General features: G+C 40.0%; 1 long non-coding RNA gene across 1 annotated transcript in view; it reads right to left on the reverse strand.

The window, feature by feature from the left end:
* Window positions 1-705: 705 nt before the first annotated feature.
* Window positions 706-25231, reverse strand: part of LOC125082398 (uncharacterized) — a 54171-nt gene continuing 29645 nt past the window's right edge. The window contains exons 4-5 of the long non-coding RNA XR_007121963.1: window positions 12993-13103; window positions 706-861 (exon numbers count right to left, since the gene is read on the reverse strand). This is a non-coding gene — a long non-coding RNA (uncharacterized LOC125082398). The remainder of the gene's footprint in view (window positions 862-12992; window positions 13104-25231) is intronic.

Here is a 25231-nt window from a genome sequence, read left to right on the forward strand (position 1 = left end):
AGAGGTAGGTTGGCTATGAACAACCCTCCTTTTCCTTATCTGGAAAATTGGAACAGTATCTCCCTCATAGGGCTTCGGTGAGGATTCACTAGACCAATGGAAGGTGAAAGTGGGGGCTTTTAACACAAAGGCTCATTTCTTGCTTAGGCTACACAACCACTGAGCAGAGCAGGGACTCTTAAAGTTTCCACTACAACCTTTTAACATTTTGCGGGGGCAAAAAAGTCACATGGCCACACCGAAACTTCAGGGGGAGTGAAGAATTGTAATCCTACCAAGTGTCTGAAAGGTGGAATGCAAGAAATATTTGATGAACATCATTAAAGTCTAAACCAGAGAGTATTTCTGAAGTTACTCCAACAATGATTTTTACTAACTCCCCGAAGAACTCACTTCTGTAGTCCATACTACTGCCAGAGATCACCTTTCAAGCACAGGATTTTCTCCCAGCACATGTTTATGTTTGGGGCTAAGGAGGAAGGAACCACTGCAGGTATCTCAAAAGCAGCAAATTCCAAAGGTCTTCATCCTATTGTGCCTTTGCAAATGCTGATCCTGCCTGGAACCATCCTCAATGGTCAAGAGTCAAGTTAAACACCACTTGGTTTGTTCAGTTTTTTGACAGATCTCTCCCACATGGTAGACACTGTTTAAGGAGTGGGGTATACCACAATGAACAAAGAGATCAAATCTCTACCTTTAATGGGTCCTCCTTTCTGATTTCCTCTGAAGAATGAGGTCTTTCCCTCGCGAGCCGAACACTTCCATTACAGTCCATTACAGGATTGCCACTTGTTGAGATGTCCTTGTCTCTCACTTCTGTGGAGAAGGCTCAGTCTAACTCATCTTTAGCACCAGCTCCTTGACAGGCATAGTGTTTGAAGACAAGGTTATTAAAAGGTCAGCCTCTGAAACAAAAATTCACAAGTCAACTCCCAAGTTGGGTACCAAAGCAACTCTCCTAGGGAGAAGGCTGCCAATGAGTGTCTTCTGGATCTAGAGACAACGGCCAGGATATATTGTGAAATGGACACTTGAGTGATAGAAATGGGATTGGAAAGTAAGAACTGATGGCCACACACAAATGAGAGAGCCATTGCACCGGACAGCCCCACAGGCATTAGAGTACAAAATTGGGCGGGGGGGAGGGGAGGGCAGTTTTGCCATCTGTGAAATGGGAATAGTCCCTACTTAATGGGCTGTGGTGATTACATGAGAGAATCTTTGTAAAGGACAGCACTTGGTGCTTAATAGGAACTCAATATATTATTATTATTGAAATCATTTTTTCAGTTATTGTTAGTATTACTAAAATAACCATTTCAATAATTACAAATAATGCCTTTTATTGTTTTAGATTATTGCTTCAATTTGTGTTGGTTTCAGCCACCATCTTCTACTGCATGTGTTGAGCACAGTTTGATTTAGACACTCAGACCTCATTCAGGGCAAGGTACTTAAGCTAGCCGGAACCGGGCTTAGCTGACGGTCTGCAGACTGTGAGAGAGAGATTCTGAGGATATGGACAGTCATCTTCCGAGCTACACGAGGAGACTCTGAAGGAGCCCCAAACAGGAGGCATTGAAAAAAAAAGGCATCCTGATGACATTGCCTGAAGTTGGACACACCACGGGACATCCAACTTCCAGGAAATTTTTTTAGACCAATTGGGCACTACTTTGTACTGAGTTTTAATCCACATTACACAGTCACTGCCATCAGCATGCTGTCCACAGCTTAGCCTACCTAAGAGCCTGCCTACCTGTCCATGTCCAGGCTCTCTCTTTACCCCTCAAAGCCCTCCTTGAGGACACAGCAATTAAACTTTTTTTTTTTAAAGATTTTATTTTTATTTATGTTTTGTGACACACAGAGAGAGAGAGAGAGAGAGAGAGAGAGAGAGAGAGAGTGGTGTGTGTGTGTGTGTGTGTGTGTGTGTGTGTGTGTGAGTGTATGAGTGGGGGGAGGGGCAGAGGGAGAAGCAGGCTCTCCACTGAGCAGGGAGCCAGATTCAGGACTGGATCCCAGGACCCAAGCCGAAGGCAGACACCTAACCAACGGAGCCACCCAGGTGTCCCACAATTAAACTTTCTTATGGGGTTTTCCTGTTGCTGTCTTTACCCTTGCAAAGCAACCCCTCAGAGGGTTGGATGACGATGGGACTCCCGAACCTTCTGGGGGTGCAGAATGCACCGGGCTCAGGGCCGTTATGAAGCAAGAGGAGTTATACTTGTGGTGGCCCTGATCCCAGAGATCACAAGGGCCCTGTTAAGTTCCTGAGTTTACTCACATTAAATCTGTTTCCTTGGACACTGTCATGGAATCTGTAACTTTGCCCTGTCCAGTATTCCTGCCTTTGAAGGAGCCTTTTCTTTTCACTTGGTGCAATCATTCTGGGGGCCCTCAGTCCCAGCACCTAGCTGCTCACCAGGGGACCCCAGGAGTGGGGACTAACTCCAGTCGGGGTACCCCAACCACCAGTAATGGTGATTGTCAAGGGGGCCATTAGCCTGCATTGGCTGAGTCTATGAGACTATCATGTAACTAAATTATGCTTTGACTATGGTTGTGGTTACCACCGAATCTGTCTGCCAAACTCACAGAACTAAATACCAGAAATGGTGAATTCTATTATCTGTAAATTAAACCTTGAAAGGGATCAGACTACGCCACACCAAAATATGCCATCTGGCATAGGAATTATTTTTACCTAAAGGCAACTGAGCATCAAGAGATGCGGGAAGACATCTTGTGCCCCCTTATCTGCTTAAAACAGGGCATAAATTTCCCTTTGTGAAGGTGTCTCCCCTCCCCTCCACCAGAAAGAGAGTGACTCTTATCACTGTAGAGGAGGGGCTGGCAAGGAGATGAGTTTGCGTGAACACAACTTTACTAAAAGTAAACTACATCTTCCATTATTTGCCCCATATATTTGCTTGTCATTCCCCCATGATTTGTCTTCCCTAGAAGCCCAAACCTCTCTCCTTTCTTAAAAGGGAATATAAATCCTGTATCTAATTGTTTTTTGGAGTTTCACTGTTTTTCTGTCTATTCCTGTATATGTGAATATTAATTAAACGTCGACGCCTTGCCCCTATTAATCTTTTGTTGGTTTAAATCAAAGGTCTCTACTTACTGAACCTAAATGGGTAGAGGAAGTTTTTCCTTCTTGACAAGCTCAATTTAAAAAAATTTAAAAATTAAAAATAAATCCCTCCCTGAGAAATGTCTACGTAATATTAGTAATTGTGGGTAAAGGAAAAAAGACCACAAAAGAGCATGATCTGTTTGATCTTACAGTGGACATCTGTGGTTTGAATTTGCCTAAACCCTCTTTCCCCTCTGGGAGTCTGCCCCTCCCTGAATCTGGTTGGTCTGGATGTAACTATCAAGCATAATGCCAGGCCCTGGCCCTGTCTACTCAAAGGAGCAGGTACATGACTCTGACTGAGCTTATAATAATAACCCCATGCCCTTGGGAACATACTAGAGAAGGCACGTGACTCAAGCAGGGCCAAGCAGAACTCACCTCTACACTCACAGACAATGGAAAAGAGAGGTGTCTTCTCTTCTTGGTACCGTCTCCTACCATTTGACTTTTAAATGGAAGCACAAAACCCCAGTTTCTGCCACCATTCATGTCACAACACTGAGGGAAGCCAGGCTGAGCTAAGCTAAGAATCACTGTGCCTGCCACAGTTTATGCCCAACCTCAGCCTGGCCCCCCTACCACACTCTGGTCTTACAAAGTTGTACTCGTACCCAGAGCAGATGAGAGTTCTAGGGGCTCCACATCCTCACCCACAGTTGGTATTGTCAGAACCGAAACTGTTGCCAATTCCATAAGCATAAAACAAGATCTTATGTTTTAAATTTGCGTTTCTCTGATTACCATTAGGGTAAGAATCTTCTCATGTTTATCAATCATGTAGGTTTTTCCTCATGTGAATTCTTTTTTTTTTTTTTAAGTTAATAGTCTTTTCATTGGGGGAAAAAAACCCTCGAATTTACAATTTGGAATGGATGTAAATTGTAATTTTTTAAATAGCAGTGTTGATGGTTGTGCTGAAGTCCACAGCCACACCCTAATCTGCTGGCCCCAAGACATGGGTCAGAAGGTTTTAAAAACACAGTCAGAAGATGCTCCATTGGTAACATCCACTTTGTTGATCATATTCTGCAAATCAGCCTCTGCCGGGTTCTGACCCAGTGACCTCATGACAGGTCCAAGTTCCTCTGTTGTAATGAGTCATGGCCATCTTTGTCCAATAGGAAGAAAGCTTCTTGACCTCATCTGTTAGTAGGTTAGCTCATCAGCCACTGCACTGGGGAGGCCGGGTCCCCAGCTGGGTTCCTTCCATTCCCATCTGTGAATTCTTTATTCATGGCTTTTGTTCATTTGCTGTTGTTGTTGCATTATTTGTCTTTTTCTCATTAATTTCTGAGTTTGTTTTTCAATGTATTCCAGGTACTGATTCTTTGTAAGCTAAATAAATATAGTGAACTGATCTTATCTCATGTGACTCATTTTATTTTTTTTACTTTAAAAATAGATCTTTTTGTTAAATAGAATTTTAAACTTTTAATGTAATTAAATGTATTACTTTTTTCCCCTTATAGTTTATGATTTTTACATCTTAAGTAAGAAATTCTTCTCTATGTTGTTCAAAATTTTAAAATTTTGCTTTTTACATTTAGGTTTTTTTAGTTCACCCAGAATTCACTTTTTGTATATGCTATGAGGTAGGGCCTATTTTGTTTGATTTTTTAAAATCTCCATGTGGCTAATCAATGGTCTTAGTAGGATTTATTAAAGATATTTACTAAAAATCAATATCCTGTTGAAAAAAGCCTTCCTCATACTGATTTGTAATGTCACCTCTATGATTATCAAGGTCCTTAATATGTAGGTTCTTTTTTTTTTAAGGTAGTTTGAGTTAATGTTTTTATTTTTATTACTATTTTGTTGTCGTTGTTGCTGTTTTTAATTTAAGTAATCTCTACACCCAGTGTGGGGCTGGAAGTCACAACCCCGAGATCAAGAGTTACATGCTCTTTTGACTGAGACAGCCAGGTGCCCCTGAATTAATGTTTTTAGTTAATCCTAATCAATACAGAATTTGGCATGGAGTGTGACAGGCGATGGATCCTATATATGGAATTGATTGGAGTTGGGGGTGGGCTGAGGGCGCCACTATTCTGGGCTGGGAAGTTAGCCATTCTTGGCACATGGTAGCAGAACTGTTGGTTAAACTGAGGTTTGTTGTATGTTGGGACTGCAGTATTTGTGACATTAGTAGGAAAAACTCAAGCTGTTAGATACATCTTTAGCCTTTGGAAAGGAGCTACAGTAAAGACAGATTTAGCTGAAGGAGGGCCATCTGAAAGAAAAGGGGGAAGAAATCATATAGCTTTCCTTACAGATGTCCTTTCTGTTTCCAGAAGGATATCCAAAATTGTTGTATATATATTTGGTTGTCTGAAGCCTGTCAGAATTTGAAAACCAAATTTTCTCACAAACTAAAGATAGTTATCTGTAAAGGAAGGAAACTAGAGGATTTATCAGAAAATACAAATGGGTTCCAGGAGCCTGAGGTGTTCATACTCCCATCTCCCCCCTTCCAAGCATCTGTTATAAAGACTCACAGCTTAGATCAAGGATGATTGCACCGCCTTCGAAAAGTCAGTTGGAGGGCACCTTTGTGGCTCAGTGAGTTTAAGTGTCTGCCTTCAGCAGAGGTCATGGTCACTGGGTCCTGGGGTAGGATTAAGCCCAGGGTCGAGCTCCTTGCACAGTGGGGAGTCTGCTTCTCCCTCTGCCCTTCCTCCCCTAACATACTCATGCTCTCGTGTATGTGCATACGCGTGCACTCTCTCTCAAATAAATAAAATCTTTAAAAAAGAAAAGAAAAGAAAACTCAGTTGGGATACAGCCTAGGAACACAGAGCAATTTTTGACACCTTCTCACCCAAGATTATTACATTAATTTCTTATTGCTGTTGTACCAATTTGTACTAATTTTGTAGCTTAAAACAACACAAATTTAGGGCGCCTGGGGGGCTCAGTTGGTTAAGCATCTACCTTTGGCTCCAATCGTGGTCTCAGGGTCCTGGGATGGAGTCCGGTGTTGGGTTTCCTGCTCAGTGGGGAGCCGCCTTCTCCCTCTCACTCTCTCTCTCTGTGCTTTCTCTCTCTCTCTCTCTCTCAAATAAATAAATAAAATTTAAAAAAAAACTAACACAAACTTATTATCTTACAGTTCTGGAGGTCAAAAGCCCAAAATGGGTATCACTTGACTAAAATCAAAAGATTGTCAGGGCTACTACATTCCTTTCTAGAAGCCTGAGTACAGAATCCATTTCCTTCTCTTTTCTAGCTTTTAGAGGCTGCCCACATTCCTTGGGTAAAGGTCCCTTTTCCAATCTTCAAAGCCAGTTAGGGCCAATCAAATATCTCTCACCACATATCACTAACACTGACTAACACTGACTCTTCTGCCCTCTCCCTTCCACTTCTATTTTTTTTTTTAAGATTTTATCTATTTATTTGACAGAGAGAGAGAGAGATCACAAGCAGGCAGAGAGGCAGGCAGAGAGAGGAGGAAGTAGGCTCATTGCTGAGCAGAGAGCCCGATTCGGGGCTCGATCCCAGGACCCTGAGATCATGACCTGAGCCGAAGGCAGAGGCTTAACCCACTGAGCCACCCAGGCGCCCCTCCCCTCCACTTTTAATAACCCTTGTGGTTACATTAGGCCCACCTATCCAGGATAATTCCCTATTTTATGGTCCTCTGATTAGCCACCTTAACTACCCCTTGTCATGTAACCTAACATAGTCAGAGATTCTGGGGATCAGATGTGGTTGTCTTTGGGGAATCACTATGCTGCTGCCTGAAACAATTATTATGTGGAATTTCCTTATACACATATGCTGTAAGTGGCTATGCAGCATCATAATTTATTTAAGATTTCCCAGTTGATAAAATCTTTGGACTTTTTTTTCTTTTTCTTTCATAAATGATACTCTAACAAATACCTTCATAAATATGGTTTTATATTTTGGATTTTTTCATTGTGGTTCATGGAATAAATGGTGCCAGCAATTTTATGACTTTAAATGCCTATGCCTGTATTTTTTGGCTAAAATAACTGTGCTAATTTCACATTTCTTTATAGTACATGAGAATATTACATCGGTAAACGTTGCTACTGGCTTTAGCATTTAACAGTTTTCATTTTTCTTTTTTGACGATATTGAGGCTAAACAATTTTTACTGTAAGTTTTAGGATGGGAAAGATTGGGGGCTTTCTTATAATCACTACTGGATCCATAGCACCTAGATAGGGCCTAGCATTGCAGTATCTGTGGAATGACTGAATGGAAGAGCTTAATGGAGCGGTTAAGAGCTCTGAAATCAGACAACTCTGGGGGCGCCTGGGTGGCTCAATGGGTTAAGGCCTCTGCCTTTGGTTTGGGTCATGATCCCAGAGTCCTGGGACTGAGCCCTGCATCAGGCTCTCTGCTCAGTGGGGAGCCTGCTTTCTCCCCTCTCTCTGCCTGCTTCTCTGCCTGCTTGTGATCTCTGTCTGTCAAATAAATAAATAAAATCTTTTAAAAAAAAATCAGACAACTCTGGTTCATGGTTTCGCATACTTTATAGGGATTTAATCTTTTTTTTTTAAGATTTTATTTATTTGTTTAAGAGAGAGAGACACACACAGAGATCACAAGTAGGCAAAGAGGCAGTCAGAGAGATGGGGAAGCAGGCTCTCCGCTGAGCAGAGAGCCCGATGTGGGGCTCAATCCCAGGACCCTGAGATCATGACCTGAGCTGAAAGCAGAGCCTTAACCCACTGAGACACCCAGGTGCCCCGTGATTTATTTAATCTTCACAACAGTTCTATAAGGTAGGTACTAGTACTGGCACAGGCCCTATTTTTTTAATAATGAAAAATAAGGCACAAAGAGGTTAAGTAACTCTCCCAGGCCACACAGCAATAAATGGCAGACAGGATTTAAGCCCAGGTTATGAATTCTGGTTCCAGTAGCAATGTTCTTAACACTGCACAACTTCTCTGATGTACAAGTGTCCACCTCATAGGGTTGTTAAGAGGATTAAGTAACATAACAGAAAAGAAGCACTTCTTGACCAAAACAGTGTTTGACATATAATAAAGCATAATGAGTTTTTGCTCTTTTGTTATTTATATTACTATAACATTATTATATCTTATGAATTGTTTACATCATTTATCCATTTATATATTAGTGTCAAAAAGATTTTGCTGTCTAGGGGCGCCTGGGTGGCTCAGTGGGTTAAGCCGCTGCCTTCGGCTCAGGTCATGATCTCGGAGTCCTGGGATCGAGCCCCGCATCGGGCTCTCTGCTCAGCAGGGAGCCTGCTTCCTCCTCTCTCTCTGCCTGCCTCTCTGCCTGCTTGTGATCTCTCTGTCAAATAAAGAAATAAAATCTTAAAAAAAAAAAAAAAGATTTTGCTGTCTATCTTTTTTTCTTTTTCCACTGGGTGTGGAGCCTAACATGGGGCTTGAATTCATGACCCAGAGATGGAGAACTGAGAGAGCCAGGCACCCCTTCTGTTGTCTACTTTTATGTGAGTTTATAAAAATAAAAAGTGAATTCTATTTAAGGTTTCCTTATTTTATATGTAGTGTTTGTTCTCATTAAAATCATGCCTGTCAGTTAGGATGGGATGTTACGCACCCCGACTCCTGTCTCTGCTGTATATAAACCAGAATGAAATAGGTTCAAACAAACCTCCCCTTATGCCTGACATAATTTGAAACAGATCTGAACAGATCAAGGCCACAACTTACAGACCTACCTTCTTCTTTGCACAATGGTATGAATGTACTTAATGCCACCGAACGGCACAACTGAAAATGGTTAAAATGATAAATTTTGCTATGTTTATTTTACAATAAAACAAACAAAAACATACCTTTTCGAGCTGAAGTGGATTTTGAAAGAGTAGGATTTTAGATTCATAAACATCTCTAGCACAGACAAATTTTCTAAAAAGCTTAAAAAATGTTCATTCCAGAAAGATATCATATGTGTATCCAGGGATGGTATCATTAACGTAGAATCTTTTCTTAATAATGGTTTCTTGGGGCACCTGGGTGGCTCAGTGGGTTAAAGCCTCTGCCTTCGGTTCAGGTCATGATCTCAAGGTCCTGGGATCGAGCCCCACATCAGGGTCTCTGCTCAGCGGGGAGTCTGCTTCCTCCCCTCTCTCTCCCTCTCTCTCTCTCTGCCTGCCTCTCTGCTTACTTGTGATCTCTGTCTGTCAAATAAATAAATAAATAAATAATCTTAAAAAAAAAAATTTAATGGTTTCTTTTTTCCTAATTTCTACATGCATTAAGAAACTAATAGCTTCCCATCCTTCCCCCCAACAGACAAAAGGGATGTGGGTAAAGGGCAAATTTCTGAAACATTATTTAATATTTAAATATTTAGACTAAAAATAATTACAAGAGTTTGTACCACTGCTCTCATGATTCAGCACTTAAGGATTCCTCATGCATGGGGCACAGCTCAGTCACTGCATTAGATAGACAATATCATAATGTAGCAGAAATAATTGTCTCATGTGTCATAGCCAATGAATCATTCAATTAAGTAAATCATTACATGACCAATCCCAGTAGGGGTCACTGTCATTCATTGCAAAATCATGTAACATTGATTTAGAAGAAAACTTTTAAGATCGTGCAATCAGATTATTCACCTGGAATACAAATTCCTTTTTTCCACGTCCTCTGAATCTCATTACTTTGAATAATCTATTTTAAACCTGTGAACAAACGTTTATCAAAGTTCCACAGATGACTTTAAGGACAAGAGATGGCTGTTAAAAAAGAAAGTGAAGGGGTGCCTGGGTGGCTCAGGCATTAAGCATCTGCCTTTGGCTCAGGTCATAATCCCGGGGTCCTGGGATGGAGCCCTACACTGGGCTCCCTGCTCAGTGGGGAGCCTGCTTCTCCCTCCCCCTGCTTGTATTCCCTCTCTTGCTGTGTCTCTCTCTGTCAAGTAAATAAATAAGATCTTAAAAAAGAGAGAGAGAGAGAGAGAGAAACTGAAGCATGTTACAGATTCTAAGTTTATTTGAGCAACCACTGATTTGAATCAGGCAGTGCCGAACTGGAAGTGCTAAGGGGTTCTCCACGCCCCCCGCCCCGCCCCAGGAACTGGGACGAGACTTTTATAAAGACAGAAGCAAAGCCAGGAGATCATTTGATCGGCTATGGCTAGGGCTTTATAGCCCAGTTAGCTGTTTGAGATTGGCTGTCCTTAGGTTTTTTATTTCTTAACCTTGAGGCATTTTGGGTGTCTGTTTTGTTTGCTTCCGTAGGCTACTAAGGTATCAAAGCCATACCAGTCTAGTGGCCTTCTTGTTTTAATTAATTTAATGTAGCTGATGATAATCTTTTTAAAAACCAATTGTCAGAAATTATTTCCATAATTAGCAACTATAAAGTACTTGATATCTGCTGGAGAAAATAGATCATGGGATACATTATCACAGTTCCCCAACCTATCCAAGACTACTTTTCTTTTTCCCCACAGCATACAAATGCTGTATATTAAATCACAGCAATCAAAAAACTATTCCCACTGAAAGGAACTGACTCCCTGTTTGATTTCAGGTCTGGAGTAGGAAAAGCAAAAGGTGGACCTCGATCATGGTCATCTTACTGATCCAGAAAGTAAGAGTGTTTAAAAGCAGATGGGACCAAGTTAATAGGGCATAGGAGCTTACTAAAGATGCTGAGGACACAACAGTCCAGCTGAAGTGATTAATCTGAATTTAATTCTGATACATTGTCTAAGACAGTAGGCCGGGACTCTCTGCATATGGTACCTTTCCCTTTTAAAACTTATTTATTTGAGAAAGAGAGAGAGCACAAGCAGGGGGCAGGGGCAAAGGAAGCAGCAGCTTCTCCACTAAGCAGGGAGCCCAACACAGGTCTCGATCACAGGACCCTGAGTTGAAGGCAGACACTTAACCAACTAACTGAGCCATCCAGGAGCCTCACATATTGTATCTTATAAGTAGGGGGAAAAGGCTGAGATTAAGGGAAACTAAAGCTACATGACAATTAAATGCAGTATATGTTAGATTGGGTCCCGGATTAAAAAGAGAAAAAAAAAAAACAACTATAAAGGACATTATTGGGACAATTGGGGAAATTGGACTTTTGGCTGTAACTAAGCCACCCCAAAATATGCCTTTGCTGGCCAATGGATTATTTTAGTTAATGACATGGAGGAAAAGTTCTAAAAATAAGGTACAAGTTTTCCTTTTGTAAAAGAAATGGAAATTTCCATTTGTAAAGATACTGCTCCCTCCGATCAAAGGAAGAGGAAGTCTCTTCCAGTTCTTATCCCAGGAGAAAGTGCTGACCTTAATCTGTGAAACAAGCCTTACTAAACAACCTTAGTTTACCATACTTTCTAGGTCACCTTCTCAGAACTTGCCTCCCCTGGCCAAAAGTCCAAGCCACCTTTCCTGTGTTTAGCCAAAGATCGTACAGGAGCCGGAGCTCTAACCACCCCTTTGGATTACTCATTGCTGGGTGCTCCCATGTGGACATGAGCAGAATACATGTTAATACACTGCTGTTTGTCTTTCGCCTGTTGATCTGTGTTTGTCCTGGAGAACATAGGAGGGGTAGAGGAAAAATCTCCCTTATGGCCATTATTTTAAATATTTTAATAGTAAATGATTATTAGATAACATACCAATGTTAAACTTCTTGAATATGATCACAGCATATGTAGGAAATGGTCCTTTATCTTAGAAGTTAGGGATTAAGTAGTTTGAAATAAAGTGCAATGATGTCTGAGAGGTACTTCCAGATGATTCAGAGAAAATTATTTAAAGAAGGGGACAGAAAAAGAGAAAGAGAGGAAGCGAAAGTGGCCAAATATTGGGCGTTTGTGAATCAAGGGAATGGGTACCAGGGAGTTCTTTGTGCTATTCCTGCAGCTTTTCTAGGGGACACCTGGCTGGTGATTCGATTCTTGATCTCGGGGTTGTAAGTTTGAGCCCCACATTGAGGGAAGAGATTACTTTAAAAAAAAAAAAAAAAAGAAAGAAAAAGAAAAAAAACAAAGAAATATTCTTCTAAGTTTTTTGTAAGTTTAAAAGTTTTCAAAATAAAAAGTTTGGGGGAAATTGCGTTAAAAGGGTCCTTACCACATCTTTCATTTATTTATGTTTTTGCTTAGCGTTGTCTTTGTTATAACCTAGTCGTGTAGGAGTCTATATTCAGACTCATAACTATTTTCCAGAACTTCAAATTCTTACTATTTGGGACCACATGTAACAGACAAGTACAGTTAGATTTCTGTCTGAAGATTATTCTTTTGGTAAAAAAAAAAAATTGGAAAAGGAATCATTGTAAGTTCCACGTTTTACATTTTCTAAGGAAATTATTTACCAATAAAGTGCAAACATTCAACCCAGGGTTACCATGGCTGGATGGTCAATGGGAAGATGAAACTGGGGTCATAGAATTTTATAGGCTAGAAGGGATCTTAAGGGTTATGAATACATCATGTTTCTGCCTGAAGTGCCTCACACCTGCCTCAACCAGTTGAGGGAGCAGACCTGCAGGGAGCTAGCTGCCTTGCCATTAGGATACCATGGGAGCCAGCAGGACAGAGAGGTAACACACCAGAGGACGACCTTTGACGTCAGGGTAGGGAGCTCGATAATGAAGTCTCCTCTTCTATCCTTCTGGTGGACAGTTCTCAGGTGAATTATACATGGCTCCTCACCAACTTTCCAGCAAGATTAAACTCCAGGTCCCCAGAGCAGTGAGCCATTGAAAATGCAATTGTCATCCTGTTCCCCCTTTCCAGTACCTCCCGCCATTGGAATCACTTCCCCAAAACGAATGGTGTACATATGAGCATATTTTCCAGGCTCTGCTTAAGACACCCCTATTCAATAGGACCTTACCTGGTGCCTAGGAGTTCTGATCCTCTCAGTTTCTATCACGAAAATCATCCCACTCATCCTTGACATTGTGCAGTACCCCGCCACGCGCGGACTCGGCATCCATCTTATCTGCTAAAGTAATGAAAACTCCTTTTTAAGCTCCCTACATTGTGAATATTCCTGGATACCTGTGGTCTGGCTCCCATCCTATTCCTTTTGTCCCTGCTGGTTGCAATTATTTCGTGCCTGTATTGTTATTTTCACCGGCGAGCACTGAAATATACAAATAACCAAAATGAAAAAACTTGCCAATGAGCTCAATAGTAGGATGAGGATGACCTGAAGACTGAATTTAAAGCGAGAACAAAAGAAATTACTCAACTGAGCGGAGACAAAACACACTTAAAATATACAAACAAAAAACAGAACTTCAGGTATCAGTGGGTCTTTGGCACAAGCTGAAACATGCTCTTTTTTTGCATCTTTTGCAATGCTCATAGAGTAGTTTTGCTCCTTGTGTTGTTGTTAATAGGGCAAGTTACACTGATTCATATTCCTACTGCTAAGCCACTTTTGCATATCTTCGTGATGATAGGTTATCCCCTTTTTTAACTGTTGAATTCTTCTTGTTAAGATCTATGAAGACTTTCTGCACTTACATTCATGGAAATATTGAAAGAAAAGACACATAATGTAAAAATATTTAACTAACAGTAATCTGTATTATAATAGTAGCAAAGGCAAGGGAACCCATGGTTTAAGAAATGCAGAAGTCAGCTATGCATTTTATCTTGAATGGAGCTGGAGAGTTAAGGAGAGCTCCATTTCTCTTTTGGCTTTGTCATTTAGAGAAATGCAGATCTGTTGCACTAGCCTAGAGGTAATCACTAGTAGAATTTAAAAATAAATTATGAGGGGCGCCTGGGTGGCTCAGTGGGTTAAAGCCTCTGCCTTCGGCTCAGGTCATGATCTCGGAGTCCTGGGATTGAGCCCCACATCGGGCTCCCTGCTCTGTGGGGAGTCTGCTTCCTCCTCTCTCTCTGCCTGCCTCTCTGCCTATTTGTGATCTCTGTCAAATAAATAAATAAAATATTTTAAAAAAATAAATAAATAAATAATGAAACAAAATAACACAAGAAAGATCACCATACCTGTTCTAATTACAAGTATAAATACGTTAAACTTCCTAGGAAAGGACAAAAATTTTCAGACCAAATCCATCAATTTTCAGACAGCATCCATCCAATTGGTGAGATTTCTAGGGATGCCCTGATAAATAGGTCACAGAAAAGAGGAAAGGTAAAATGATTCACTTAATGTCTTTCTTTTCCTAGTTTTCTAGCACTAGGTATACAGATGTTGAATTTTATTGAATGCCTTCTAGCATATACTGCTTTTTAAAGATTTAACCAGAGAGATAACTGGCTGGCTCAGTCAGTAGAGCCTGCGACTTGTGACCTCAAGGTTGTGAGTTGAAGCCCCACACTGAGTATGGAGCCTACTTAAAAAAAAAAAAAATCATAATTCTTTGGAATTAAAGGGTCCTTTTAAAACAAATCAAAGGCTTATTGAGCTTATTAATATAGTTAAAAGATACACTGAGACATATAAAAAATGTTAAGAGTTTATTGGGCAAAAATCAGTTCAAATCAGGCAATGACAACTAAGTGGTTAGGGACACTCCATAAGGAACTCAGGGAGAGACTTACATAGAGAGAGTGTAGAGGCAAGGAAAGGAAATCATTGATCATTAAAGTGGAAAGCCTATTTGGCTGTTTGTGATTGGCTGTCTTTAGGTTTCAATTTGTAACCCTGAGAAATTTCCAAGTTGGTTGGTTTTCATTGGCTTATGAAGGCTGCCAGAGCATCAGGCTAATGAACTCCTTGTTTTATTTAATAATATTATACTAACAAACTTTCTAATATTAGATAATCCTGTAGTTTCTGATATAAAGATTTTATTTATTTTTATCTCAGAGAGACAGAGAGAGAGAACGTGCACATGGGCACACACACATGAGGGAGGAGGGCAGAGGGAGAGAGAGAATCTCAAGCAGACTCCCTGCTAAGTGGGAAGTCTTACATTACTCCCCACTCCCATTTCACGACCCTGGAATCAAGACCTGAGCTGAAACCAAGTGTCAGTTGCTTAACCGACTAAGCCACCCAGGCATCCCTTATAGTTTCTCATATAAATTAAAAGAAAGAATGGCCAAATATTTATCAGGCAACCTTAAACAAAAAATAAGTACATAAGGCAAGAATAATGCTAACAATATCATACAGCATAGAGGTGAAGGCATAAAGCACTGATACAAAAGACTGTCTTATTTTATATTTTGCTTATTTCTTTATCTTTGAAAAATAGAAACAACACATGGACAGTTTGGGAAGCAGAGATAATACAGAATATTATAAAATTAAAAGTTTAATTTTGCAGGACGCCTGGGTGGCTCAGTTGGTTGGACGACTGCCTTCGGCTCAGGTCATGATCCTGGAGTCCCAGGATCGAGTCCCACGTCGGGCTCCCGGCTCTGCGGGGAGTCCGCTTCTCTCTCTGACCTTCTCCTCGCTCATGCTCTCTCTCACTGTTTCTCTCTCAAATAAATAAATAAAATCTTTAAAAAAAAAAAAAGCACTTAAAAAAAAAAAAGTTTAATTTTGCATTTGCTCTGGCCGTGAACCTAGTTCTACTCCTGAAAGGATGTCACTATCAAATATGTTAATAAAGGTTATACTTCATATTCCCTTAAATTGTGAGTAAGATTCTGTCAAAATATCTGATAACGAAAAATGAAATGAATATATATACAATACTGATCGATACAGGATATTTTAAAATACTTTTCTCAGTCTTTCCCATATCACATAGGCAACAAATAAGCTAGATTATGGAAGCTGTGGTAAGAAAATGAACAAAGTTACCCTAATAGCTGCATATCGAATGTTAAACCTTTCACATGGACAATCTGCTTTTCCAGTCAATGGAATTTAGTATCAGGCAACAAAGAAACTACTGATGAAATTTAAGAGCAGAAATTATACAGAGTACACTCTCTGAGCACAATGCTCTAACACAAAAAATTATACCGAAATTTTAAATTCTAAACAACCAAAATTGAAACTAGAAATGTACTTACACATGAAGGTTGTTAATACGTAGGAAAGACTATCTAGACTCTAGAATCCATTTCCCTCAAGTGTTTTTATGAATATGTATACACACAAATTATGAATTGAACCTTAGTTTTACAATGATATCGGGAAAACATTGATTTTTATCATGTGAAGAAGGCAGGCAAATTTTGTTGTTAACCTTAATGAAATTATAACAAGTTAAATGAGCATGCTATTCATGGAAAAGAGTAGCATTTTCCTAGAATGGATTTTTGTTGTTGTTGTTGCTGATCTTTACCATTGTGACCATTGAAATTAATTAAGGATAAACAAAAGAAATGCACTTTGCTTATGTGTGTATGCCAGATAATTTATCTACTATAGAGAAATAAAAGTGATGTTCAGAAAAACCTGCCAAGATGTGGCTGAATTAAACGATATTTTCCCAACATGAGAATGCTATTATGACATTCTAGTCTAGAATAAAGAAGTAGTATGGTTTTTTTTGTTTGTTTGATTTTGAGTAGACCTCTCTTATCTACCTCTGATCACCTCAAATATAGCTTCATCCCCCATTTCAAATGGTACCTGGGTGTCTGGTTGACTGACAGCCAGTCAAATGAGGATCTGAACTTTATCCATGACAAATCCTGTTGGGTGAAGTCAGCTTTCCTTTACTAACCGTCCTGTGTCTCTTGATCTTTTTTTTTTTTTTTAAAGATTTTATTTATTTATTCAAGACAGAGATCACAGGTAGGCAGAGAGGCAGTCAGAGAGAGGAGGAAGCAGGCTCACTGCTGAGCAGAGAACCCGATGTGGGGCTCAATCCCAGGACCCTGGGATCATGACCTGAGCTGAAGGCAGAAGCTTTAACCCACTGAGCCACCCAGGCGCCCAGAGAAGTAGTATGGGTTTTTTTGTTTGTTTGATTTTGAGTAGACCCCTCTTATCTACCTCTGATCACCTCAATTATAGCTTCATCCCCCATTTCAAATGGTACCTGGGTGTCTGATTGACTGACAGCCAGTCAAATGAGGATCTGAACTTTCTCCATGACAAAAACCTGTTGCGTGAAGTTTACTAACTGTCCTGTGTCTCTTGATCTTAAGCACAACCGTAGAAACATCCCGCCCTGAGGACTTCGTATTGTTGTTTTAGTCTCCACCCGTTTCTCAGAATTGTCATCTGTTAGGGTTAGTTCCAGAGTCTCCTGGACTAACTTTCACAAATCAAACGCCTGAAGAAATAGGAATCCTAACCATGAATCACAGATGAGTGGGGTGGAACGGTGGGGCCAGCCTGGATTTTCCTCCTTCCTCATTTCCTGTATACTTATGCTTTCTCCAGTTTTTTCATGCTAGCCCAGCTAGCATTAATTCTGTTTTATAGGATAGGTTTTGTGTTTTAGTTCTTGTGTTCCAAAAAGTGGCTAGAGTGATTTAACAAGTGTTTCAGTTCATTTGTGTTGTTGCTATTATTTCTCTCAACGTTTTATTTTTATTTATTTATTTCTTAAAAAGATTTTATTTATTTATTTGACGGAGAGAGATCACAAGTAGGCAGAGAGACAGACAGAGAGAGAGGGAGAAGCAGGCTCCCCGCCAAGCAGAGAGCCTGATGCAGGGCTCGATCCCAGGACCCTGGGATCATGACCCGAGCCGAAGGCAGAGGCTTTAACCCACTGAGCCACCCAGGCGCCCCTCTCTCAACTTTTTAAAGAATATTGTTGTCATTCTTTAAACAACTGTGTTAGTTGTTTACTTACTTAAAAAATTCTTCATTTTCCTTGATAAAGAATGAAGGTATTGGAGGTCAGGAAGTTATTACTACTATTTCTATTATTATTTTATTTTATATTTTTTTCTCTGCCCTTCCCCCCCACTCATGCTTATTTGCTCTCTCTCTCTCTCTCTGAAATAAATATATTTTTTAAAAGATTTATTTATTTATTTTAGAGAGAGCATGTGCACACACACATGGGGTGGAGGTTGCTGATGGAGAGGGAGAGGGAATCTCAAGCAGACTTCCCACTGAGCTGAGCGTGGAGCCTCACATGGGGGCTTGATCTCATGACCTTGAGCTCATGACCTGAGCCAAATTCAAGAGTCTGTTACTTAATTGACTGAGCCACCCAAGTGCCCCAGCTGACTCCATTTTTCAGTTGATCTTAGCCAAAAGGCCGAGAAGCAATCTGAATCCACTTTTCTTCTTTCTTTTATTTCCAGTCTCTCTGAGGTCTTTTATCTTCATTGTACATGTGGTTAGGTTTTGTATTTTCATCTAATCAGTCTTTATGTATATAAAATGATTTTAAAATATATCTTATATTTGTATATATTTATCATATATAATATATATAAGTTGATAAAATTTAAAAATGGAAGAAAAAAATCTACATTTCCCTTATGGAAGTGATAATATTTTTATACATTTCTTTATTTTTACACATTAAATATAACCTTCTGGTTTCTTAAAAATAATAAGAAAGTAGATTTACATGGCAAAAAAAAAGTAAAAAGGAAAACAAGAGTCTAAAATTAAAAATACAAACTGCCTTCTGAATTATTTCTACCCTTATTCCCACTTTCCAGAACAATTTAAGATTTTCTGGGTTTGTCCTTTTGGTGGTTATAATGAACACTTTAAATTATATTGCTATGTCTTGATTCCTTCCATTAAGGATGAAGACTTAAACACTTTATCTTTTATATCCCTTTCCCTCTTCAGCTCTCAGTATTTGTTAATTATAGTATTCTCTTTTGTTATCAGTATTTTCAACATGCACACACTCTTCTGTAATTTCCAGTGCTCCTGTGGGTTGACTGGGCTCCACTGGGTCATCTTCTGCTCCGTGAGATATGGGCAGAGGTCTATTCTTCTGAGCCTCCTAGGCTGCATTATTCAGATGGCTCACTCTCGTGGTCACATTTGGTACGTGCCTGTAAGCTGGAAGCTCAGCTGGGCCTGTTGACTGGAGCACCTTCACTTAACCTTTCCATGTGGCCCATGATTTTCACAGAGTGCCTTCTGGGTTCTGAAAGGTAGCTGGGTTCCAAGAGCTCCAAGAGGAAGGAAAGTAGAAGCTGCCAGTCCCTTCAAGGGCTCGGTCTGGAAGTAGCATGATGTCACTCCCTCTCCAGTGTGCTGGATTTCTTAACTCTGAGCTCAGAGCCTTCTAGGTGCTTCCCTGAAAAAAATCTCTCTTACTTCTGATATTTGGGGTTGTGGTGTCACTTCCCATTTTTGTCCCTATAAACTCTTCTACTGTCTTCGTGAATACTTCTAACTTTGTGGTCAGTATTTATTGTTAATCTATCTCTATCACAATTTCTCAATTTGTAAATTCTAAATTTGATTATTCTTTCAGACAGCAGGGTTATTTTTTTTTTAAGTAGATTTTTTAGAGAGATTTTATTACTACTAAAATTACAAAGCTCTTACATATATAAGATTGTGTTTCTCACGTCTTTACATTTGGAAGATATCCTGACTAGACTAAGAATTCTGTATCATATTTTTTCTTTTCAACAACGTTTGTTTCTAGTGTCCCCGCGGATAGACATCTAAGGCCTGCCTGATACGTATTATTTTTTATTTAAAGGTGACAAGTCTTTTCTGTCGGGATCTTGATCACTTTTTGATTTTGTCGTGATCTTATTACTTTTTTCCCGGGTATGTCGTTTTAACCTGAATATTTAGATCTCTTCTTTGAGGAGAAGTTCTTTGTATTAACTCGAAATAATTTTTTTCCTTTTGTTTTTGTTTTGTTGTGTTTTGTTTTCTTTTCTAGGAACACCTATTATGTGTGTGTTGAATCTTCTTTGTTTTTGTTTTCGTTTTCATATCTATAATTCAGATGTTAGCTAAGGCCCCTTGGTCCTTTGAAGATTGAAATAACTGGTTTAGTCCACAACCAACTTCAGGACCTATGAAAGACCAAACAAGTCACACTATCAACTCTATCTTGTCTCTCTCATCTCTATATGTCACCAATATAAAGCTATGAGCATACAAAACTACATACCTTTAAAAAAAATGGATTTTCCCAAGAAATCGATTGACATCAATATTTAGTGATATTTAGTTGAATTTGTTTAAAATTTGAAAAGCTATGAGGAGCAGTTCTATCACAGGACTGGATCATCCCCTCTCTGTTCTTCCTCCACTTCTACTCCTCATCCCCTCCCTCCTGGATGGCTGTTCAGTTCCAAATTCTTCCCTGTGTTTGTGTACCAGTAACTTCCCTCTTTCTTTAAAACCTTTTTACCACTTTACCAACCCTGGTGCTAGAACTGCAGGGTGGGGGTGGTGGTGGGTGAGGACAGGAGAACTCATTTTCTACTTTTATAATCTGCTGTACTGAACAAAGGCTTTAGTCACAGGTGCCTTCAGGTGTGCAAATGATGTCATCAAGATTATATTTCCTACTCTTCCTCTCAGGTTATGTTTGTCTCTGCTTTTTTTTTTTTTTCCCCTATGTGACCTAATTCTCTTCTGATATAAATAAATTCCTTATATGTGGTAGGAAATATGGCTAGTAGTGCCAGTCATATGTATAACCTTATAATTCCTGGTATAAAAATAAGAGACTCCCTCTCTTTCCAATATTTCATATATCAAATCCCTTGGAAGAAATAAGATCAGATTTGCTTGGGTCAGTGCCCAAATGTATTGTGTAAACATGGCTGGGGAGTCATGACTGGATGGAGTACCCAACCTCATTGCTGTTCCAATGGGCTCTGGGAAGACCAGCTCTCACAGGAGTGTTGCCCCAAGAGGACAAAAACAGCAGGTGTCTACCACACCTCGCACTCTTGGGTGTGGAAATGCCCCTTTTCCCTCCCCGGTTCAGTCTTCCTTGAGTTCAGGGTTACTTCCAGGATCTTGCAGAAACTTTTCACTTAAATATCAATATTGGTACCCTACGAAAGATTTGGGGAACAAACCTGGTTTATGTTTTCCTTCCTTTTGTGATTGTTATTTGTCTTCCTAGCAGATTTCGTGCACAGAAGTTAGGGTAAGAAGTTACTTTTATGAAAGGTCTTTTGTTTGCTCTTTTTGCCTGCCTGTGAAATATGGTAGAAACTAAAGAGCAAATGAGATTTAAAAGAAATAGAGAACAGACTGAAGGACGAAATGCCCTCATAAACCCCAACCTTTCAAAGGGAAAAACTGTTGCAATGATTCCACATGCAAGGCTCTCAGGAAGTTATACTGAGGCAAGTCATGGCAAGGTGATCCCATTGGTAAAAATGCTCAACCAACTAGGTATCTGAGTGTTACTAGAGTCAAAAGAAAAATCTTGCTTTGAAGCTATTTACTGAAAGAAATACACATTCATCAAACACTTAAAATTTGTAAGGTACTAAGTACAGAGTATTAACATGTCATTAAAACAGACTGTGTCTTAAGAACTTAAAATCTAGCTATTGTGTTATATAAATCCTTTACTTCCTCCATATGCTTTATTCTTTATTATAAGTGATAATTTTAGAAGATTCTATTGTATTTGTTTCCTTTCTAAAAAATATTTTTATGCATAATAATAGCTACCATTTGGTGAGGTCCTATTCTGTTATATACCCTTTATAGACACTCTATCTCTAATTCTTCCCCAAAAGCTATGAGGTAAAGGGGATGATATACAATTTACAGATGAGAATAGTGAAGTTTGCGGGAGTTAAATAAATATCTCAAGGTCAAGTGGCAGAGTCAGTTTCGAAACTCAAATCTCCAGTCTGTCTCTCACTGTGTTTTCTCCCTCAAGGCTTCTTTCTGCATCTTCTCCCTTTCCCTACCTCAGGTAACTGCCTTCTGATCTCACAGCTTCTGAGTTTGACATGGTTGTCCTCTCCCATGGGCCCATAGCATTGCCTCTAGCTTGCCCTTGGGTTGGCATCCACTTGGTCCTCTCAGTTGTGACTGATGCAGAAAGGCCCAGGGGGTTCAGATAAGACCCCCTAAGTTGGTATCTGCATTGGAGGCAGAAGTCTCCTTAGAAGAGGATGCTGGCATCGGTGAAGATGACTGACATGAAGGGCAGCAGAAGGTAGTAGGACGTGTCCTCAAATGCACCACTTGGGCATAAAGATTATTTTGAGGTGAACACAACTGAGGAAAAGTAGATACAAGAAAAGCTCTCTTCCTTCCCCATTTGTCAAAAAGCAAGGCATAAGTTTGTAAAGGTGCCCTCCTTTCCCCTCTCTACCAGAAAGGACAGAAATGAACCCCCAGAGACAACTCTAGACTCTTACCAGCCTAAAGATGGCACCAAGAATCTACATAACAAACTTTATTAACGTGCCCAGATCTTCCCTAGTTTCCCCACACATTTGCTTTCTTATAACGTACCACCCCCAGAAGCTTTTGTCTTGTCATACTTCCTCAATATCATTATTCTTTTATTAAGATGCTACCTAAACCCTCTTTGAGTTACTCATCCTGGAGTAGCCCCACACATGTACCATGCGGGCCATGATAAACCTCTGTTTTTCTCCTGTTAATCAATTTGTCAGTCTGATTTGCAGGTCCCAGCCACTAAAACTAAGACAGATAGGGGGAAAAGATTTTTTTCTTTCCTTACAGCAAGCATACTTGAATGGCACACTTTTATTAATTTATTATTTAATATCATTTTAATTGAATTTTATGTCACCATAAGGAGGGAACTTGCCCAGAGGCATTCCAGTCAGATGAAAGGGCTAGCATCGGAATTAAGTGCAATACTGAAAAGTGACAATCCAAAAAAAAAAAAAAAGGAATAGTTAAGCAATCATAGGACATAAATTGTCATATTACATAATCATCAAGATTCATGTTTCCAAAGGAATGTAATAGCATGGGGGAAATGCTCAAAATACACTGAGTTTTTAAAAAAGCAGAATAAAATTTCTAAATACATAACATATTATATGAACACAATGTGCCATTTTAAATGATTAAGAGGAACAATAGGGCTGTCTGGGTGGCTCAGTCGATTAAGCATATACCACTCCTGGTTTTGGCTTAGGTCAGTTCATGATCTAAGGGTTGTGAGATAGAGCCCCATGTCAGGCTCTGTGCTGACTAGGGAATCTGTTTAAGATTCTCTCTCCCTTAAGATGCCCCTTCCCCCCTTAGGTGTTTTCACATGCACTCTCTCTCCCTCAAATAAATAAATAAACATTTTTTTTTTTTTAAAGAAGGAACACTAGAAGGAGGAAGCAAGATGGTGGAGGAATAGCAGACTGAAACAGGATTAGGTCCCAGATGTTCAACTAAATAGTTATCAAATCATTCCAAACACCTACAAATGCAACAGAAGATACAAGAGAAGAAGAGCAGCAATTCTAGGAACAGAAAATCAACCACTTTCTGGAAGGTAGGATGTAGGGAGAAATGAATCTGAAATGACAGGATGATAGACCGCGGGGAGAAGGGCCAGCTCCTGGCAAGTGGTAGAGCAGTGGAGCACAAAACCAGAACTTTTAGAAGTCTGCTCTACTGAGGGACATTGCTCCAGAAGCTAAGTGGGGGGTGGAGCCCTCACGGGGACAGTGTGGTCTCAGGACCCGCAGGGTCGCAGAGAGACTGGGGGTATCTGAGTGTGGCAGAGCTGCCCAGTATTAAAGTGGTAAAGCTGGCTACAGAGATGGAGCTGGAGCCAAGGAGTGAGCTCTCAGCTGGGGTTTATCTTAAGCCATGATCCAAGGCAATTCAGGCCACTGCTCTTTGAGCAGGGACCCCACAAATGGTAGATCCAGGGAGAACCCCCTCCTTCCTCCTCTGGGAGGAGCAGCAAGGGAGAGTGCAGCAGGAATCGCTGGGTTTGGAGACTCCAAAGGGGCCATGAGCCAGAGATAGAAACACTCGGTCAAAGGCCACGTGAGCACGGAGTGCAGCTGGCGACCAGGGAGACGGGAGGGATTCACTGCTTTTCTCTGAGGGCGTACTGAGGAGTGGGTCCCCGAGCTCTCGGGTCCTATGGGCCGGAGATTGGGAGGCCGCCATTTTCATTCCTGTCTTCCAAAGCTGTATGGAAAGCATTCAGGGAACAAAAGCTCCTGAGAGTGAACCCGAGTAGATTACTTAGCCTGGCCCCTAGCAAGGGCAGTGCAATTCCGCCTCGGGCAAAGACATTTGAAAATCACTGCAACAGGCCCTTCTCCCAGAAGATCAGCAAGAACAACCAACCAAGCCCAAGTTCATGGATCAATGAGAACTGTGAAATCCAGAGCTAGGGGAAAGCAATGCGTAGAATTCATGGCATTTTCCCCATGATCCTTTAGTCCTGCAAAGTGATTTCTTAAATTTTATTGTTTTTCTTATTCTATTTTTTTAAAAGATTTTATTTATTTATTTGACAGACAGAGATCACAAGTAGGCAGAGAGGTAGGCAGAGAGAGGGGGGGAAGCAGGCTCCCTGCTGAGCAGAGAGCCCAATGTGGGGTTTGATCCCAGAACCCTGGGATCATGACCTGAGCCGGAATCAGAGGCTTTAACCCACTGAGCCACCCAGGCGCCCTAATTATTCTATTTTTTTTTTTAACTTTTCCTCTAATTTTTTTTAACTATTTCATCTTAACAATACATTTTTTTTTTAAATCTTTAAATTTTTATTGTTATAGTCATATTTTATCCCTACATTGTATTTAACCTTATTTTTTGTATACATATAGGTTTTTTTTTAAATTTAAAATTGTGGGATACAATTTCTTCTAATAGATCAAAATATACCCTAAATCTAGCACATGGCTTTGTTCTAGTTTCCAGTCTGATCACACTCTCTCTTCTGTTTTTTTTTTCTTTTTTCAACCAACTTATCTTATCAATTCCTTTTTTAGAATCTTTTTAAAATTTTCATCTTTACAGCCATATTCCATCCCTTCCTCATGTTTACCCTTATTTTTGTATATAAATAAGTTTTTCTTTCTTTAAAATTTTGGGAGTTAGTTACTTCTAAGAGACCAGAATACACCCAAAATCAAGTGGGTGGCTCTGTTCTATTCACCAGTCTATTTATATATATATATGCTTTTTTAAAAATTTTTTTTATTTTTTCCCCCTCTCTTCTCCCCCCAGTTTCGGGTCTCTTCTGATTTAGTCAGTGTATATTTTTCTAGGGTCTTTGCCACCCTTTTAGTATTTTATTCTCTTGTCCATAT

This window comes from Lutra lutra, chromosome 12 (assembly GCF_902655055.1).
Source record: "Lutra lutra chromosome 12, mLutLut1.2, whole genome shotgun sequence".
Lineage (NCBI taxonomy): Eukaryota > Metazoa > Chordata > Mammalia > Carnivora > Mustelidae > Lutra > Lutra lutra.